The sequence below is a fragment of the Periplaneta americana genome, chromosome 1 (genome assembly GCF_040183065.1).
Source record: "Periplaneta americana isolate PAMFEO1 chromosome 1, P.americana_PAMFEO1_priV1, whole genome shotgun sequence".
NCBI lineage: Eukaryota > Metazoa > Arthropoda > Insecta > Blattodea > Blattidae > Periplaneta > Periplaneta americana.
This window is the reverse complement of record NC_091117.1, coordinates 6,892,295-6,911,570: the sequence shown is the minus strand read 5'-3', so window position 1 is coordinate 6,911,570 and position 19,276 is coordinate 6,892,295. Positions and strand designations below refer to the sequence as shown.

The 19,276-nt window shown below is 32.6% G+C and overlaps 1 protein-coding gene across 4 annotated transcripts in view; it reads right to left on the bottom strand.

The window, feature by feature from the left end:
- LOC138703049 (uncharacterized) overlaps window positions 1–19,276 on the bottom strand; it is a 152,867-nt gene that overhangs the window by 33,001 nt on the left and 100,590 nt on the right. The window lies entirely within an intron of this gene.

Genomic DNA, 19,276 nt, shown 5'->3' with positions numbered 1-19,276 from the left:
AAATATTATCGTAACTCACTCATTAGTCATTAAACATTACTAAAGTTTACTAATCTCATTCTATTTAATATCTAACACTATGCTCTAATACTGTACTGCATATCACTGCACATTATTAATTAATTGGACTAGGAGCCATCTATTAGAAGCCTTGAATTCTGGTTTATTTCATTTCTTTTCCAGTTCAATAGCTTGCTTTGCAGAACAGATCCAGAAATTGGCTTGTTCTTTGAAAGGTCATGAAGAACCCACTCCCACAACAGTTCATTTATTTCCACATAAACAGTTGCTTTCTGGTTCCTTTTGTGTCGCCAATATTGGCCGCAAGCCACTCACTCATTATGATCTTTATTTTCTAAAGTGTCACACCTGAGTTTTCCACAACTGTACTTCTATATTATTTCACATAGACTTTGTTTCTAATTTTCCTTTATCTCGATAACTTTTACTTCGTCACTTAATGTTAATGTCACATTTTATGCAACTTTTTTTTTCTACCTGGAAATCACTACACTTGCGCTCTGTCTAGCTACAATAGTATACGAGTGTGAAGCGTTGAAAATCTTTGAAGGGACTCGTCTGCCTAGTCAACAGGGTAATAAAATTTATGACCGACAGGCCAACACACCCTCGTACCCTCTAGAATTTTGCAAAGAAAACTTGTTTTTATCTTAGTGACCTACATATTTCGTATATTCCTTGAAATTACACGCTGTTTAAAAATATAGTTACAAAATATTATAGTGTGTCCAAAATATTGTTTCCGTTTTGAACAGTAGCAGACAGTTTCCGTTTCCGCGTTGGACAGTTTCCGTTTTATTCGGGAAAAATTACACATAATACATACAAATTTCGCCGGGACCAATAAATTGTTCCGAAATAGACAGGATTCCGGATTATCCAGGTTCCGATTTGAACAGGTTTCACTGTATATATATTTTAACTCCGGCCCGCTCGTTTCACAGCCAGACGTGCTAACCATTACTACACAACGGTGGACTAGAAATACATTAGGAAGTTGAGAAATGTACGAGAGTTTTATGCTGAAGTACGACAATTTTCATAAGCTAGTACGATGGTTTCGATTCCTTCATCTGGCAACCCTGCTCAGCATCGTGGTCATACAACCACCGATAACCAGTCAAAGTAGTCACAGGTATGTATGAAAAGATACTTATAGTATACAACTTGAATGTTGCCAGCACACACTGTTTAATGAAAATCTTGTCTTCGTTCGTTAAGCGACCCATTATTCACAAAATGAGAACTCAAAACGTAAGAAAACAAATGAAGATAGCACAACAAACGGGTTGGCCTGCTGAACTTGTCAGACCATAATGCTTAGTTCGGCACAAACGATCGATTTTGCACTGCGTTACAAAAAATAAATAATAATGTTTAATAAATGTTAAAAAATTAAATATTACAGTACTTCCCCGGTCTACAAGGACTGTGAAATTTGCCTGTGAAATAAACTTTCAAGTGAAAACATTAGCTATTGGAATATAACCATTTAAATATTGTGCCTTTTTTTTTTTTGGCCCACTGTGGATATTACGTCTTCCGAAGCAAATGATTCGGCACAAGATATGAAAGTCAATAGTCTTGAATTCTGGATACAAAGTCAGGAATTTGATACGGTTGAATATGAATCCAGGAGAATCACAGGACGCGATGTTGACGAGAAAAGCCCGGAATAGCTGGAACATATCGCGTGCATCCGCTGGACCAGGAAACGCGATGACGTCAGTACATACCAGCACTCATTCGGCAATTAAGATATGCCAACACCTCTCTGTGCGTCCTCGGCGAAATCGAAACAAATGAAGCAAGAATTTAAACACTCTCTTATACGATTAAGTTACATAAAAAGGTTGCTTATATATTTATTTTGACAAAAATGCGTTTGAAGTTCCTGCACCGAACGGCAGGATTGAAACGTTCAGTGCTAAAACGATATAACCCACAAAACATCTCATTTTGAGTCAAATGTTCAACTGGCACACTTAAGGTACGCCTACACAAAGTCAATTAACATTGTGTTGTTTAAGAACTTCACACTGTTCTAAGTGGTGCGAGACTTTTCGGTACTTACACCGTGCTAAACTCTGTGCTTGAAATGTCTGAGATAATCAAAACATATTCCAACAGTCTAAGACAGGCATGTCAATTGATGCCCACAGGAGCAAGCGCGCGCTTTAGAGCCCAGGAGAGCCTGAGCGCTTTACAGCGGAAAGGAAAGAGACAAACGAAAGAGGTGGTATATGCCGCTTGGTCGAGCTATATTCAGGGATGGCCAGCACTGATTCAATAGATAAAGGGAAGAGAACTTATTAAAACTGTATCCATGGTAATTTTTAGATTTGCCTGAGAAGTATAAGTGCATTATAAGAATGTAAGTTTTAATTTTAATGCTCATTTTTCACAAGTTTGATTTTTTTTATTCAAAAGAAATATTTTCTCAACTTTTCGTATAGAAAAGTGAAATTTTCAGGTATAGGCCTATTTATTTAGTAGCCTTACAGAATGTTTTCGTAAATCTAATATACCGTATATACGTATTACTGAAGATAGTGTATTGAAATTTTTGAAAATATTCGCATGGAAATTGTTTGTAAGGAAATGAATTAACAAAGCAACTACTGTTACATCATAAGCAAAAGATACGTGTCCATGTGTTGTAAAAATGTCAGCTCTATAGCTTCAGCAGATTTCGAGAAAATAATTTAATATTCTGATGATAGGAAGTTGCTCACAAATACCACTTTAAAAGCATAATGCGATAAGAGTTTTGTTATGTAATATTAGTTACACTTAAAACAGATACAGTACCTAGGTAACTTTGCTTTGTACTGTAATATTGTTTTGATTAGTTTATTGATTACTTCTGTAAGGATAAAGATACGTCAATATAAATTCCAACTTATCATGTCATACTCAATCTCTTTCTTTGGAATATCACTTTCTTTATGAATGATGTGTTTCATCCACTTAATACAGTATAATATTATACTACTATGGAATTTAAGTGAATATTCCTTCTTAACTCTCTATTATGTTATTAAGATTTAAAACACCAGTGCAATATTAAGAAATCAGTGTTAGTACTTTTGTTTTACAGACAATATAGATAATATTAAACAGAAAGAAGCCATATAAAAATAACGACATAAAATTTCACGTTCCGTTTGACGTTTGTGCACCACTGTTTTCTTAATCCAACAGGTTGCTTATTCCTCTTTCCATACTTAGCGCACGACGTCAAGGTCAGAAAAATGCGCTTGCTTTGACATCACTGGTCTAAGAAGAATCAGAGACCTTAATAAAAAGTTAAGTTTAGTTAATATATCGTTTGAAAACACACCTTGGTTCCGCGGACCACAGGCTGGTAACCTCTGATTTAGAGGGCGTCTACAGCTTTTAAGGAAAAGGTTAATGCAGAAGTTTTAACGTCTGGAAATTCCGAAGTTACGAAGTCCTTAAGATAAGCCTGGATGTGACAATAATGTTCACTTACTTTGAATTTTCTTTCGGAAAACCCATACCGGTAACTCATGACTTATGTAAGAGAATTCTATGAAAACAAGCGACAATTCTGGTGACTCATTTGAAAATGCTTTTTTTTTTTAGCATCGCAGTACCTTATACTTTGTTCTGCATAATAATAAAATGAAACACAAAGGCGGGAGGCAATCGTAGCCCTGCAACGTAATATTGTTAGTTTGTATGGTGCTATGAGCCAAAATTTAAGCGTCTACGCCGACTCGAGGCATGGGCGTGGTTATCTACTTCGCAAAACGTTCCCTGTATGGCGAGTCCTCGGCATCAACCCCTTTGATTTGATTACCTGGTTGGGTTTTTCCGAGGTTTTCCCCAACCAAAAGGCAAATGCCGGGTAATATTTTGGCGAATCCTCTGACCTCACCTCACCTCAGTACGTCTCGCCAAAATATTGTAAAAAATTGCACAAAATTGTAAAAATTATAGAAAATTACTAAATTATAAAACTGTAAAAATTTGTAAAAATTGTAATTGTAATATTGTAAAATTTTGACTTGTTCCACATCTTAAAGCTTCATTGCTAATGTAAGATTTATGGAATGAATGAATGAATGAGTGAATGGGCGAATGAATGAATGAATGAATGGGTGAATTGGTGAATGAGTGAATGAATGAGTGAGTGAATGAATGAGTGAATGAATTAATGAACGGATGAATGAATGAGTGAGTGAGTGAGTGAATGAGTGAATGAATGAATGAATGAATGAGTGAGTGAATGAATAAATGAGTGAATGAATGAATGAATGAGTCAATGAGTGAATGAGTCAATGAGTGAATGAATGAATGAGTGAATGAATGAATGAGTGAATGAATGAATGAGTGAATGAGTGAACGAATGCATGAGTGAATTAATGAGTGAATGAATGAATGGATGGATGAATGAATGAGTGAGTGAATGAATTAATGAATGAGTGAGTGAGTCAATGAATTAATGGATGAATGGATGAGTGAGTGAGTGAGTGAGTGAGTGAGTGAATGAATGAATGAATGAATGAATGAATGAATGAATGAATGAATGAATGAATGAATGAGTGAATGAATGAGTAGCTATTGTAGAAGTTGGTACAATCTATTCCATTAACGCCGTCACGTTTTGAAGTTGTGTTTGATTTCAGTACTTCATCCCTCTCTCACTGCTATGCTAGTAGAGACCGGATTGTTAGGTTTTTAAAAAGACCATTTTAGGTTTTAGGAATAGGTGAAATAGGTTTTTTTACGTTTCATGTCCAACCTGTGAAAGGGGTCGCAAAAACTGCCCAATCGTTAAAAATGTATCCTTACAGTTATTCTTAAAAAATAAATATATATTTATTAAGGCAACATGGACCACGAAACTGATCTCTTCAAGAACCAAACTATTTACCAAAATGTATAAGATTCGAAATTTTTGCTCCTTTCTCTTTTAACATTATTTGTAGTTTGAATAAATTATTGTAACAATTAACATTTTATGTAATATAATTTGCCTTGATACAGGGACATCATTTTATTTTTACCAACTTTTTAATATTAACTTAGCTGTACCTCCGGATCAACGCCGTTTGCTACTCCCTTCCACGACTGGAGTTCGATGATACTGACGTAAAATACAAACAAATCACTTTACTAGGTATAGGAGGGAAGAAAAGTAGTTCATCCATTTACGTAAACTAGGAAATATCGCGATTTTGAGTTTGATCATTTTCATTAGATTTTCGTTTAATCAAAATACAGTACAGTATTAACAATGAGTGTTTTTACTCACGAACTGAGCTGTCCATGCGGACGTATTCATTATGCAGTGTATATTATACTGTCTACAGCACATTAGCGTACAATATAGAGAATGGAGTTAAATTGAAAAATAATCATAATATGGATATTTAAACACTTTTTAAAATGGTGGCCGTTCATTTCGATACAGGCTTCAGTTCTAATGTGCATATTATCGCACTATAGACTATTGTACCTAATCCCAATTACCAGTTTCGTCCTTCGTACGAGTAACTCATGTTGAAATAATTCTGTACCTACTCTATAAAAGAGTACCTTACGTACTGTAAATTCAATCTTCACTTCCGCCCGATCCGAAAAGATAAAATTACTCAGACATACTATCTACTGTCCGTCCAAGTGGTTATGTCGTAGGGTCGTAGAAAGGGAGGAAATCACGTGACAGTTAATTACTTAACGAGGCCCTTTTATTTAAGTTATTTTAAACAATTGTATAATATTACGTAGACGTCCAATTTCTAACAGAAATTAATGTTCTCAGAAAAGAGCTAAGACAGCCCAGCCGCTAGCTGGCGAATAAAAGCTGGTGGGGGAAACCGGGATACGACGTAGGCAAATGGACGACAGTACCTGTGCGAAAATGATTCAATATTGAAAGCTCTTTCGTCACTGGAAAACACGAACATATTTTTTTGGAACGTACTGTTTACTATGACCGTAAGGCTACTATGACTGTATATGCTGTCTTGGATCTGTGTGGAGGACGGTTGAACTTCATTAGTAGAAGGGGTGGGAGTGAAGTACATTCAAAAACTAAGGTACAATAAAAATTGAAGTAAAAATAAAATGATGTCCCTGTATAACTATATAAATTTCAATTTTCAATAGATAAAAGGTATCGTATAGTACAAACACAACTTTTGAACTGAATTTTTAAAATTTGATCAAGAATTATTTTAAAAAGTAACAAACAAATAAACAAACAAAACAACATTATTTACTGGTACTGTTCCTGGTTGCAATATATGACCAAATACTTTTCAAGATTCTCAACTGAGAAGTTTTTTCTATTGTCTCTCAAAATACATTTGCATTACGAAATGGTTCTTTTGACAGCACATGACGTCATAGGTGCAAATTTCATCGCTGCCACTACAGCAGGTACCCACGGTACAATTGAACCTTTCCCCTGGAGAATGGAGCACACGTTTTTCATTTTTTCAAACCCTGGATTCATCTGCAATACTTTCTTCAGTTTAATGTGCCGGCTTCACCCACGGGTCCTGGTACTTGTTTCTGTAGAAGCGAGTCAATGACACCAATTGCATCTTTCAGTTGTAGCAACGAAGATTCCAAGTACTCGATATATTTTGGGAAGGTCACTGAAATGTGCCTTGAGGAAAGCAAGGGAGTCATAGATGTTGCCAGTGCTAAGTACAGATTTTGCCTTAGGGATTGAGGCAGCCTCTTCCACGTGGAGAGTGTTCTTTCCTCTTCCTCTTCCTCTTCCTCTTCCTCTCTCTCTCTCTCTCTCTCTCTCGAAATGTATCGATATTTCTCTCAAAATAAAATAAATCAATCTATAACGCAGTAAATACAGGATATCGCTTATCAACAATGATTTAGAGTTTTTTAGATGTGCCTATTTTTCTTTCTTTCAGTCGATAATCCGATATGCCCTAATTTTCTGGGGAAATGGAACCAAAATTGGAAGCGTCTTGATTTCACAAAAGAAAGCCATTAGAATTTTATGTAAAGCATACTATCTGGAACATTGTCGGCCACTTTTCAGACAATCACAGATTTTAACAATCATAAATTTGTATATATATGATCTAGTCCTTTACACTCGACAAAATATCGACAATTACTCATTAGTGGCCAATATACATGATCATGAAATTAGAAATAGTGAACAAATTAATATTCCATATTGTAGATTACACAAGAGCAACACAAACTTTTTAATTATGGGGATGAAATTATATAATAAGCTGCCCAGTCAATATTATAAACATAGCTTGAAAACTAGATTTTACAATTGGTTATTAAATAATCCTTTTTATTCTGTTGCTGAGTTTTTCAACACAAATTTGTATGAAATTGCATTTTAATAAATAAGTTTAATTCAAATTTAGTTAGTTTTCTTTAATCTAAAAGTTTCAAATTACTTCAGGTTTTCATTGTATTATTTAAATTTTACTGTCTTTTATTAGTGTTTTTTAATAGTACATTATGCAACGAGCCTATAATGATAGTAGTTAAGAAAGCGAGTATGGATGTTTATGAAATGAGCGCAAGCGAGTTTCATAATTTTTATACGAGCTTCTTAATTACCATTATAGGCGAGTTTCATACGACTTTTTATGCTCGACCATATTTCTAACTTGAAATTACCGGTATTCAGATGTATACATTTTATTTGTATTTGACAAGATCGGAAGTGACCTTGTTCTAGGTCGTGAATTGTGAAATGTGCGCAGACGCGAAAGTATTGATTTTTTCCGAGGAACAATAATGTCATTGACCTTGATGTATAATCCCGTTAAACTTGATAATATTATAATATTATAACCTTGATTATTGAATTCGACATTGAAAAACGAGATGACAAATTGAATTTATTTGAATATTATTTACAATTAACGCTAATTATTATAGTAACAGAACATAACCTTCTGCGACAGTATTGGATTTCCAGCCTCCGTGACTTTTCGCTAATTCTCTTTCGGTTGCATATCCGAGAATAATCGATACTTGCGGTTTTATAACGGTACAAAGCTGACTTCTCATTGGCTGAACACCTGTACTTTAATGAGTAGGTGTACTTTAATGACATGCATTAAAGGACTGCCAGCAGGTGTATAATTAGTACATTTCGGCATGGTCGAGCATAAAATGTATTTATATGTTTTTCAATGTATTGCCTAAAACTGTATGTCTAATGGCCAAATAAATTGAATTTAATTGAATACTAAGGTCCAATTTAGGTTTTTTAGATTCAACAAAATTCGCATGTACGACTCCTACGATCATGATTCGGAATAGTATTGAAGAAATTAGGAGTTCAGAAGCAAGGAAAAAAATAGGTAAAAACCTACAAATCCGGTCCCTACTGATAAGCACCGGGACATCACTTTATTTTTACTTGCATTTTTATTGTACCTGGGTTTCTGAATGTACTTTACTACCACCCCTTTAACTAATGTCCTTGCTCCCGTCAGCCACACAAACTTACGGCCGTTGTTCCATTCGAAGTCTGCTAGCAGGGTAAAGAATATAGTGTGTTTCAGAAATATGGTTGCGTTTTCTATAGAAGAAAGAGCCTATATTATTGAAGCTCATTTCAAGGGCCAGGTATTTATGGAGATTAATTTTATCATTTGTGTTTTTTAATATTGGTGTCGGCGGAGATTATTGGAGATTGATTTGTACTCTTGGCGGATATTAAAGGACATTTTTAAAAATACAATTATTTCGAAATTGGAGTATTAACTCAGTATGAATATTACTTTCTAAATAATTAACATTAAAGGTTCGTTGGATTCTGGTAAAGATGCGGTATGGCCAATAGACAATATTTGTTGGATTGAGATATATTTAACACAGATTCATTAAAAAAGAGAAAAAAACTGCTGCCCTCAAATTAACACTTTCAAATTATTGGTGACAGTGGCGGTTCCTCGGGGGAGGGAAGGGAGGAACGTCCTCCTCACATTTTTCCTCTTTTGGAAGTAAATACCAAATGCAATATGTGCCTTGAAATTCGAGGAAGATTCGATAATTTTTAAGTTCACAGCTATAAGAAAAACTCGGTTGATCGAGTTTTAAACCACACGCACTCATATGCTGCTGGAAAACTGTGAGAAGGATGCGAGATTGATTGTGTAGAGGAAAGCTAATCCATTCCTCCTTTACTGCAATTAACACACAAGACAACAGCGCGCTAGCGGCCAGAGAAAGAAGCAGAGTTTTAAAGCAAGTAAATGAACGGAGAGGGAGGAGATCCTCCTCTGAATCAGCGCATGGGCGGGAAATATAGAAACCGACTGGTCGTGCAGCAAGCTCGCTACCGCTGCCACCTAACGATGCTGCATTCAACCAGACTATAACACATCTAGGAGGAGACACAATAAAACAGTTTTAACGCAAAGCTATGAAAGACACCATATAAACTTTTTTTAAAATTATAAATCAAAATATATTATTCATTGCACTTTATATAGGCTACTATTCATGGTTTGAAACTTTCGAGGATATCTGAAAGTTGAAGTTGGATTTATATAAAACAAAGAGGAAGTAGTTCTAAGTTAGTATCGCATATCATTTCCATTCATTGTCTACTAGACAGGACAACAGCCAAGTTGTCAGTTTTGTACAAATATATTTGAAATTGAAGGTACTGCAAACTACATTATTTTTAACATAAAAAAATTAATCGGCCACCGGCAGCTTTGAATAATAATGGTAATATGACTTTACAAGAATTGATATTCTTTAAAAGCATGTGATACTGAACTTGTAAAATGTACATTTGGCAACACAGACCACGTGGGTGGGTGCAGTGTTCTCGCTTTCCTAACAGATTGTTTCCCATTCCCATTTCCGTAAAACGGTTCCGGTTACGTGTTAGTAGCTGGTCTCTTCCAACACGTGTGAATTTCCTTGTAATTGTTAATTTGCGCAATTATTCAACAACGAATGGAAGTGAAAACATATTATATTTTGGACAATTTAGGAAACTCAGTTTACAAGAACAGATTATTGCTATACAGAAGGGAAGGCCAACCCCAACACTACCTGGTCTTACATGTATGCATGTAGGCTAATTTGTAGCATGATTCTCTAAAGAAGGTGTCATTTTGCGCTGTTAACTTCTTTCCTCCTCTTAAGAAATGTGCAGGAGCCGCCACTGATTGGTGAAATGTTGAATTCTCCCTCTTTTGAGTTCTCTAATGTAATCAGAACACTGGAATACCATGCAATGTAGTCTACTCGAATGTATAACAAATTCAAATAAAAAAATGTCCGAAAAAAGAACTCAGAATGTGAAATTCGCTATAAACGACGCAATAGTAATAATTCGCGAATGTGTTCATATTTCGCTATTAGAACTCTATTTCGCGATTTATCGCGGTTGTTTTATCCGAATATTATTAATCAGAATCACTCAGTTCGTAAAGATTATTAGAAATCTATTGTATATCTATTATGTCGTGATTATTGCGATCTCCATAAATACCCTCCCCTGCTTATTTCGCACAGGTACGATGTGTAGCATGACTGAATAACTTTACCTGTGTGGACTGAGCAGAAATGAAGATTAGAGTTACCGAAAGTACGGTAATATGCTGAATAAAGTAGCCATTATAATTATAATGAATAAAACCGCCTGAAGAGTTGAGTTTGTGAAAAAAAAACTGTTACTAGATCTACTCTACTGTATTTTGATAAAATACCGCAAAAGTAATAAACAAACTGAAAATCGCAATATCGTATTTCCCTGTAACATAAATTGATACACTATTTTTCTCTCCTCCTATAGCTAGTAAAATTATTTGTTTACATATTGCACTAGTAACACCAAACTCCTGTAATGGAAGGGGGTAACAGTGTTTCCGAGTATAGCCAGGTTAATGTTAAAAATGTTGGTAAAAATAAAATGATGTCCCTGTATATACGACACTAGGGGTGGGAGTAGGGGACGTAATTTCGTTGTGGGTACGACTAAGTTTGAGATGGCATTAACGAAACACAAAGGTCTCAATTGGTGCTGCATTGATGATTATCAATTCTGAACTCATGGTGGCGCAGAGAAAACGAGAATTACAAAATAGCCTTCCCCTAAATTGTCTTCATTCAGTAAAAGTTTCATTTGAGCCCTACGAGACTTGACATCGGGTCTCCAGCGCAGAAAGCCAGCTCACTATCTGTGTTTATTTACCTCGCTAAGGCCCGTAACACACTTGAAGAGTTTTCGCCAGCGAGAAATGTGTTGCGAGAAAATTCAAAGATTGATAACACGGATTCAAACGCACGTCCACACACTGGAAGAGATTCTCGTTCGAGGCGAAAACCTCGCGCGAGTTTCTCGCTGGAATCGGTAGCTCAGCGAATTTTCTTGACACATTTATCAAAGATGTTTGACATTTATACTCTTTATGACGATTGAATGTAGAAAAAGATATCACAGTGGCGATGAATTGTATTGTTTTTATTTGAAAATGAGGAAAGATGGCTGATAATTGCAGTCAGAAACTTATCGAACTTGTACGATGTCACCCGTAGGCCTATTTATGATACACGAGGTGAAAACTATAAAAACACGAAACTTAAAGAAGAAATCTGGAGACAAATATCAGATTATATAAAAATAAATAGGGCTATATTTTATTTTGATGAGATTTAATAGTATTAATTAAACATTTGAAATAATGTATCTATATGTCTCAACAGTTTACATAATTTTAATCAGAACATAGCAAAGAATCCTCTATCATAACATGAATGGCAAAAAACTGAGGTCCATTCAACCTGAAACAACGCCTAAACGTATCATCATTCGAATCCAGTGTCCAAAACTCGCCCTTATTTTCGTAAGATGATAATAATACCTAATAATAATTTATTTATTTAATCTGGCAGAGCTAAGGCCAGTAGGCCTTCTCTTCCGCCCAGCCAGACTCTAATTCTAATTGAATACATTTGCTTACATAGTTATTACATTAATATCTAGACCATAAAACAACATGAAAGTAAATAATGAAAGTTGGATAAGTAATGTTAGTGTGACAATAATAAACATTGGTAAGAAATAGTTACAATAATAATAATAATAATAATAATAATAATAATAATAATAATAATAATAATAATAATAATAATAATAATAATAATGAGATAATTTAGATATTTTTCTGTGATATATATAACCATTAAACATTCAGAAACCTGAAACAGCTATTATTGTTAACAAGAATTGTTAGAAAAATATCTCGTTAGCCTATTCTTAAATTGGTTTGATGTCTGACAGTCCCTGACATTACTCGGTAGGGAATTCCAAAGCCGAGGAACAGCCACAGTGAAAGAAGATGAATATGAGGATGTTCGGTGGCAGGGAATGGATAATATTGAGGAGTGTTGTGATCGTGTGTCTAGGTTATGATGGGTGGATAAATTTTGAAAACGAGACGCAAGCTAGACAGGAGTGGAGAAATGCAATATGTGAAAGAGAAGGGAAAGACAGTGGATTTTCCTACGATCTTCCGGACAACATTTCGAGGGATGGTGTTACGTGATCAGCCCGGCGAATATTGCAGACGAAACGGATGCACATATTATGAACACGCTGTAGTCTCTGCGTCGAAGTAACGCTTAGGTCAGTAAACAGAATATCACAGTAATCGAAGTGGGGCATCACGAGTGTTTGCACTAACATTTTTTTTCATGGAAAAGGGTAGAAAATTCTTCAATCGCCTAAACGAGTGGATTAATGAGAATACTTTTTTGCAGGTTTCTGCAACTTGAATGTTCCAATTTAAACTTTTATCCATATAAATAATACAATGTGATTTCCAGATATTTCTGGCTTTAATTTTAGGCCTACTTTTTATTTTCATTAACAAAATATGTTCATGTAACTCCATTTCCTCATCATCTGAATACTCAGATTCAACAAAGCGTTCGTACGTAATTTGTAAAGTACGACAATATACTTACAGGTTATATATTTAAGTACGACAATATACGTAAATACATAACCTATAATATTTCCCCCAACGGGTCATTACTATAATCAGAAAAATGCTTTCTGCATGAGGGCAGTGCATAGCTGATCATAGCGAGGTGTGATCTGTGATAGCGAGAACTAGCCAAGTGTGTGGAGGAAGGCTCTTCGCCTCTTTCTCGCAACACATTTCTCGCTAGCGAAAACTCTTCAAGTGTGTTACGGGCCTAATGCACGCAGGTGCCCTACACAAACACAGGTGTATTCGATCTGCAACTCGAGCTTTCAGACGTCTGTCCTTGCGCCTAATTTGGTTGCAATCGGTTCTCGCGGTTTTTAATATTCATAAAGGCTCTCCGCCCAAACTATTGTCCACGCAGGCAGGCTGGCTTGCTTTTTGTGTTTGCATTCAATACGCGCCATGTCTTCTAATCTGCGAATCTGTGGCAGAGAGATTGAACTGTAACGTCATTAATTTCAAGGAGTTATTCTTTGAGACATTTGGAACAAAAAAGCTAATACAATTTTGCTCATTTTTGCTTCTTTTTCGAAGTGAAAATTGTTTTATATGAAACATTTCAAAGAGTCTTCTGGGAAAGTCATTGATTTAATTCCCAATATGCTGAACCAATATAAGAGAGCAGTGTATTATGATAATGGATCCTGACGCTGACTTATGAACAACTCAATAAAATTTATGAATTAATCGATTATGTTATTTAAAAATTTGCTAACTTATGAAATGTTCAATTTATAGATTAATTTATCGATTATGTTATTTTCAAATTTGCTGGCTCATAAACATCTCCATTTATGGATTCATTTATCGATTATATTATTTTTCAAATTTGCTTCTTTATGAACACCTCAATTTTTGGATTAAATTATCGATTATATTATTTTCAAACTTGCTGACATACAAAAAGCTCAATTTATAGATTAATATATATATATATATTATGTTATACTCCAATTTGCTGGCTCATAAACATCACAATTTATGGATTAATTTATCGATTATATTATTTTCCAATTTGCCTGTTTATGAATAGCTCAATTTATGGATTAATTTATCGATTACATTATTTTCCAATTTTCTGACATATGAAAAGCTCAATTTTTTAATTAATTTATCGATTATATTATTTTCCAATTTGCTGGCATATGAAAAGCTCAATTAATGGATTAACTTATCGATTATGTTATACTCCAATTTTCTGGCGCATAAACATCTCAATTTATGGGTTAATTTATCGATTATATTATTTTCCAATTTGCCTGTTTATGAATAGCTCAATTTATGGATTAATTTATCGATTACATTATTTTCCAATTTTCTGACATATGAAAAGCTCAATTTTTTAATTAATTTATCGATTATATTATTTTCCAATTTGCTGGCATATGAAAAGCTCAATTAATGGATTAACTTATCGATTATGTTATACTCCAATTTTCTGGCGCATAAACATCTCAATTTATGGGTTAATTTATCGATTATATTATTTTTCAATTTGCCTGTTTATGAATAGCTCAATTTTTGGATTAATTTATCGATTATATTATTTTCCAATTTTCTGACATATGAAAAGCTCAATTTTTTAATTAATTTATCGATTATATTATTTTCCAATTTGCTGACATATGAAAAGCTCAATTAATGGATTAACGTATCGATTATGTTATACTCCAATTTTCTGGCGCATAAACATCTCAATTTATGGATTAATTTATCGATTATATTATTTTTCAATTTGCCTGTTTATGAATAGCTCAATTTTTGGATTAATTTATCGATTATATTATTTTCCAATTTTCTGACATATGAAAAGCTCAATTTTTTAATTAATTTATCGATTATATTATTTTCCAATTTGCTGACATATGAAAAGCTCAATTAATGGATTAACTTATCGATTATGTTATACGCCAATTTTCTGGCGCATAAACATCTCAATTTATGGATTAATTTATCGATTATATTATTTTTCAATTTGCCTGTTTATGAATAGCTCAATTTTTGGATTAATTTATCGATTATATTATTTTCCAATTTTCTGACATATGAAAAGCTCAATTTTTTAATTAATTTATCGATTATATTATTTTCCAATTTCCTGACATATGAAAAGCTCAATTAATGGATTAATTTATCGATTATGTTATGCTCCAATTTGCTGGCTCATAAACATCTCAATTTATGGATTAATTTATCGATTATATTATTTTCCAATTTTCTGACATATTAAAAGCTCAATTAATGGATTAATTTATCGATTATGTTATACTCCAATTTTCTGGTTCATAAACATCTCAATTTATGGATTAATTTATCGATTATATTATTTTTCAATTTGCCTGTTTATGAATAGCTCAATTTTTTTATTAATTTATCGATTATATTATTTTCCAATTTGCTGACATATGAAAAGCTCAATTAATGGATTAATTTATCGATTATGTTATACTCCAATTTGCTGGCTCATCAACATCTCAATTTATGGATTAACTTATCGATTATATTATTTTCCAATTTTCTGACATATGAAAAGCTCAATTTTTTAATTAATTTATCGATTATATTATTTTCCAATTTGCTGACATATGAAAAGCTCAATTAATGGATTAATTTATCGATTATGTTATACTCAAATTTTCTGGCGCATAAACATCTCAATTTATGGGTTAATTTATCGATTATATTATTTTTCAATTTGCCTGTTTATGAACAGCTCAATTTTTGGATTAATTAATCGATTATATTATTTTCCAATTTGCCTGTTTATGAACAGCTCAATTTTTGGATTAATTTATCGATTATATTATTTTTCAATTTGCCTGTTTATGAACAGCTCAATTTTTGGATTAATTTATCGATTATATTATTTTTCAATTTGCCTGTTTATGAACAGCTCAATGTTTGGATTAATTTATCGATTATATTATTTTCCAATTTGCTGACATATGAGCAGCTCAATTTATTGATAAATTTAACTTTTATTTTATTTACGAGTTTGTTGATTCATGAAAAGTTGAACTATTTCATTACTTTATACATTATTTAATTTGAGATTGTTTTTGTCTTATCAGCTGCTCAATTGATGGATTTAATCTATCCATTATTTCATTTAAGAAGTTGTTTACATATGGACTGATCAATGTATGGATTAATTTATAGATAATTTTATTTGAAAATTTGTTGACTTATGAACTGCACAATTGATGGATTAATTTATCCACTATTTCATTTACGAATTTGTTGACTTTTGGACTGATCAATTCATGGATTAACTTTACGATTATTTTATTTATGAATTTGTCGACTTTTGGACTGTTCAATTTATGGATTAACTTAACGATTATTTTATTTATGAATTTGTCAACTTTTGACTGTTAAATTTATGAATTAACTTAACGATTATTTTATTTATGAATATGTCGACTTTTGGACTGTTAAATTTATGAATTAACTTAATGATTATCTTATTTACGAATTTGTCGACTTTTTGGACTGTTCAATTTAAGAATTAACTTAATGATTATCTTATTTATGAATTTGTCGACTTTTGAATTGTTCAATTTATGAATTAGCTTAATGATTATTTTATTTACGAATTTGTCGACTTTTGGACTGTTCAATTTATGAATTAAGTTAATGATTATTTTATTTACGAATTTGTCGACTTTTGGACTGTTCAATTTAAGAATTAACTTAATGATTATTTTATTTGTGAATTTGTAGACTTTTGGACTGTTCAATTTATGAATTAACTTAACGATTACTTTATTTACGAATTCGTCGACTTTTGGACTGTTCAATGTATGAATTAATTTAACGATTATTTTATTTACAAATCTGTTGATTTATGAATTAAATTAACGTTTATCTTGATCACGAATTTGTTGACTTATGAACTAGCCAATTCAAGGATACATTTATATATTTTCATTTCGGTCATTTATTGAATTTTGGATTGGTTTAATACTTTTTTTCAATTTACTGAACTACTTACATACCTATTTATCACATTGAAGGTTTTTCTGATTTCATCAATTAAATAGACAATTTGTTTCCAAACGCATTTCAAATGGAAAGAATATTTGTACTCTAAAATTTCTGCAAGTATTTTATCGTGCAGTAAAGAAATTTCGAAATAAGTGTTTGCTGCACTTCAATTCACTGTATTTAGCATCTTGCATGCCGTACTAAATGAAGCTGTAGTCAGTGTGAAGTGTTTACAGGTTTGCAAAGCGTGTGGTTAATGGGTTTGAATGCTGCAATTAACATCAAAGTGTTTTCATTGCTCTACAAGAAGTGTGAGTTGGCTTGTTTAATGGCGCTTACACTGCTACATTACTTAAATATACTGATATGCTCCAAACTCCCACGTCATTGGTAAAAGAAAACTTATAAACCAACACATAAAACGTTAAAGCCCTATAAAATGTCGGAATACAGAGCCTGACGTGAATTTGGCACGTTCTGTCTTCATTCTTCAGCAGAATACCAAGAGATTAACATACGGTAAACCCGTCCACTGGATATAAACACAGGAAGTTAAGGAATGAATTTCGGCCTATGAGGTGGATTTCTCTGGGATAAAGTTGACAGCACAGTGGTTAAGATTCAGATTGGACACTTCGTTCATATTAAGCTAAGGTCATAAGTTTTGAAAGTAATTTAAATTTTTTATTCAAGATCCTTTTAAACTACAGAGGCTATTCATAGACGATAAGGTAATTGTAATTCTTTATTTAACGTTCGTTTTAAATTACAGAGGCTATTCATAGACGATAAGATGATAATTGTAATTGTAATTCTTTATTTAACGTTTCCTTTAAACTACAGAGGCTATTCATAGACGATAAGATGATAATTGTAATTGTAATTCTTTATTTAACGTTCGTTTTAAATTACAGAGGCTATTCATGGACTATAAGATGATAATTGTAATTGTAATTCTTTATTTAACGTTCCTTTTTAAACTACAGAGGCTATTCATAGACGGTAAGATGATAATTGTAATTGTAATTCTTTATTTAACGTTCCTTCTAAACTACAGAGGCTATTCATAGACGATAAGATGATAATTGTAATTGTAATTCTTTATTTAACGTTCCTTTTTAAACTACAGAGGCTATTCATAGACGGTAAGATGATAATTGTAATTGTAATTCTTTATTTAACGTTCCTTCTAAACTACAGAGGCTATTCATAGACGATAAGATGATAATTGTAATTGTAATTCTTTATTTAACGTTCCTTTTTAAACTACAGAGGCTATTCATAGACGGTAAGATGATAATTGTAATTGTAATTCTTTATTTAACGTTCCTTTTAAACTACAGAGGTTATTCATAGACGATAAGATGATAATTGTAATTGTAATTCTTTATTTAACGTTCCTTTTTAAACTACAGAGGCTATTCATAGAATATATGATAATTGTAATTGTAATTCTTTATTTAACGTTTCTTTTAAACTACAGAGGCTATTCATAGACGATAAGATGATAATTGTAATTGTAATTCTTTATTTAACGTTTCTTTTAAACTACAGAGGCTATTCACAGACGATAAGATGATAATTGTAATTGTAATTCTTTATTTAACGTTCCTTTTAAACTACAGAGGCTATTCATAGACGATAAGATGATAATTGTAATTGTAATTCTTTATTTAACGTTCCCTTTAAACTACAGAAGCTATTCATAGACGATAAGATGATAATTGTAATTGTAATTCTTTATTTAACGTTCCTTTTAAACTACAGAGGCTATTCATAGACGATAAAATGATAATTGTAATTGTTTATTTAACGTTCCCTTTAAACTACAGAAGCTATTCATATACGATAAGATGATAATTGTAATTGTAATTCTTTATTTAACGTTCCTTTTAAACTACAGAGGCTATTCATAGACGATAAAATGATAATTATAATTCTTTATTTAACGTTTCTTTTAAACTACAGAGCTATTCATAGACGATAAGATGATAATTGTAATTGTAATTCTTTATTTAACGTTCCTTTTAAACTACAGAGGGTATTCACAGACGATAAGATGATAATTGTAATTGTAATTCTTTATTTAACGTTCCTTTTAAACTACAGAAGCTATTCATAGACGATAAGATGATAATTGTAATTGTAATTCTTTATTTAACGTTCCTTTTAAACTACAGAGGCTATTCATAGACGATGAGATGATAATTGTAATTGTAATTCTTTATTTAAAGTTCCTTTTGAACTACAGAGGCTATTCATAGACGATA